The sequence below is a fragment of the Centroberyx gerrardi genome, chromosome 10 (genome assembly GCF_048128805.1).
Source record: "Centroberyx gerrardi isolate f3 chromosome 10, fCenGer3.hap1.cur.20231027, whole genome shotgun sequence".
Taxonomy (NCBI): domain Eukaryota; kingdom Metazoa; phylum Chordata; class Actinopteri; order Beryciformes; family Berycidae; genus Centroberyx; species Centroberyx gerrardi.
The window spans coordinates 24,121,465-24,123,750 of NC_136006.1; the positions used below are offsets into that span (position 1 = coordinate 24,121,465).

A 2,286-nucleotide genomic window follows, 5' to 3' on the forward strand; every position below is an offset into this window, starting at 1 on the left:
TATTATCATTGACGCCCTCAGCCGTTGTGCTCACCGGGAGCAAGGCCGCAGTCTTTTCTCTCCCCTACATTTGCGCTGTTCAGCGACGGCAGGGACACAAATGCATGCTGTGATAAGTTTGCAGCCTCCCCGAGGGAAAGCCAGCTGTTGCTGGCACACGGGACGTGATGTCGTCCTTGTACTTCCTCTGCAAAAGTGACTGCACTGCCGCTGGCCAGCACTGTTGTTGGAGGCCCCCTGTCTCCCCCGGAGAGGGAGCAGCGCCCTCTGCTGCCTAGAAAGATGAAAAAGCTTACAGCACCTGGTATTCCCAGGCGGTCTCCCATCCAAGTACTAACCAGGCCCGACCCTGCTTAGCTTCCGAGATCGGACGAGATCGGGCGTGTTCAGAGTGGTATGGCCGTAAGCAATTGAGGCGGCGGCAGGGAGGCCTTTTATACACGGCTTAGCCTGTGCCTACTGCAGGGCCTTTTGAAAACCGGCCACCAAATGGGCCTATTTCTCTGCCCTCTATTATCATTGACGCCCTCAGCCGTTGTGCTCACCGGGAGCAAGGCCGCAGTCTTTTCTCTCCCCTACATTTGCGCTGTTCAGCGACGGCAGGGACACAAATGCATGCTGTGATAAGTTTGCAGCCTCCCCGAGGGAAAGCCAGCTGTTGCTGGCACACGGGACGTGATGTCGTCCTTGTACTTCCTCTGCAAAAGTGACTGCACTGCCGCTGGCCAGCACTGTTGTTGGAGGCCCCCTGTCTCCCCCGGAGAGGGAGCAGCGCCCTCTGCTGCCTAGAAAGATGAAAAAGCTTACAGCACCTGGTATTCCCAGGCGGTCTCCCATCCAAGTACTAACCAGGCCCGACCCTGCTTAGCTTCCGAGATCGGACGAGATCGGGCGTGTTCAGAGTGGTATGGCCGTAAGCAATTGAGGCGGCGGCAGGGAGGCCTTTTATACACGGCTTAGCCTGTGCCTACTGCAGGGCCCTTTGAAAACCGGCCACCAAATGGGCCTATTTCTCTGCCCTCTATTATCATTGACGCCCTCAGCCGTTGTGCTCACCGGGAGCAAGGCCGCAGTCTTTTCTCTCCCCTACATTTGCGCTGTTCAGCGACGGCAGGGACACAAATGCATGCTGTGATAAGTTTGCAGCCTCCCCGAGGGAAAGCCAGCTGTTGCTGGCACACGGGACGTGATGTCGTCCTTGTACTTCCTCTGCAAAAGTGACTGCACTGCCGCTGGCCAGCACTGTTGTTGGAGGCCCCCTGTCTCCCCCGGAGAGGGAGCAGCGCCCTCTGCTGCCTAGAAAGATGAAAAAGCTTACAGCACCTGGTATTCCCAGGCGGTCTCCCATCCAAGTACTAACCAGGCCCGACCCTGCTTAGCTTCCGAGATCGGACGAGATCGGGCGTGTTCAGAGTGGTATGGCCGTAAGCAATTGAGGCGGCGGCAGGGAGGCCTTTTATACACGGCTTAGCCTGTGCCTACTGCAGGGCCCTTTGAAAACCGGCCACCAAATGGGCCTATTTCTCTGCCCTCTATTATCATTGACGCCCTCAGCCGTTGTGCTCACCGGGAGCAAGGCCGCAGTCTTTTCTCTCCCCTACATTTGCGCTGTTCAGCGACGGCAGGGACACAAATGCATGCTGTGATAAGTTTGCAGCCTCCCCGAGGGAAAGCCAGCTGTTGCTGGCACACGGGACGTGATGTCGTCCTTGTACTTCCTCTGCAAAAGTGACTGCACTGCCGCTGGCCAGCACTGTTGTTGGAGGCCCCCTGTCTCCCCCGGAGAGGGAGCAGCGCCCTCTGCTGCCTAGAAAGATGAAAAAGCTTACAGCACCTGGTATTCCCAGGCGGTCTCCCATCCAAGTACTAACCAGGCCCGACCCTGCTTAGCTTCCGAGATCGGACGAGATCGGGCGTGTTCAGAGTGGTATGGCCGTAAGCAATTGAGGCGGCGGCAGGGAGGCCTTTTATACACGGCTTAGCCTGTGCCTACTGCAGGGCCCTTTGAAAACCGGCCACCAAATGGGCCTATTTCTCTGCCCTCTATTATCATTGACGCCCTCAGCCGTTGTGCTCACCGGGAGCAAGGCCGCAGTCTTTTCTCTCCCCTACATTTGCGCTGTTCAGCGACGGCAGGGACACAAATGCATGCTGTGATAAGTTTGCAGCCTCCCCGAGGGAAAGCCAGCTGTTGCTGGCACACGGGACGTGATGTCGTCCTTGTACTTCCTCTGCAAAAGTGACTGCACTGCCGCTGGCCAGCACTGTTGTTGGAGGCCCCCTGTC

General features: G+C 57.4%; 4 non-coding genes across 4 annotated transcripts; all 4 read right to left on the reverse strand.

Annotated features, from left to right (window-relative positions):
• Positions 1–289: 289 nt before the first annotated feature.
• On the reverse strand, positions 290–408 carry LOC144540234 (5S ribosomal RNA). The gene has a single exon (XR_013505456.1). It is a non-coding gene; the product is annotated as a 5S ribosomal RNA (ribosomal RNA).
• A 392-nt stretch (positions 409–800) lies between these two features.
• On the reverse strand, positions 801–919 carry LOC144540235 (5S ribosomal RNA). Its single transcript, XR_013505457.1, has one exon. It is a non-coding gene; the product is annotated as a 5S ribosomal RNA (ribosomal RNA).
• Positions 920–1,311: 392 nt separating this feature from the next.
• LOC144540236 (5S ribosomal RNA) lies at positions 1,312–1,430 on the reverse strand. Its single transcript, XR_013505458.1, has one exon. It is a non-coding gene; the product is annotated as a 5S ribosomal RNA (ribosomal RNA).
• Positions 1,431–1,822: 392 nt separating this feature from the next.
• LOC144540237 (5S ribosomal RNA) lies at positions 1,823–1,941 on the reverse strand. The gene has a single exon (XR_013505459.1). It is a non-coding gene; the product is annotated as a 5S ribosomal RNA (ribosomal RNA).
• Positions 1,942–2,286: the final 345 nt, after the last annotated feature.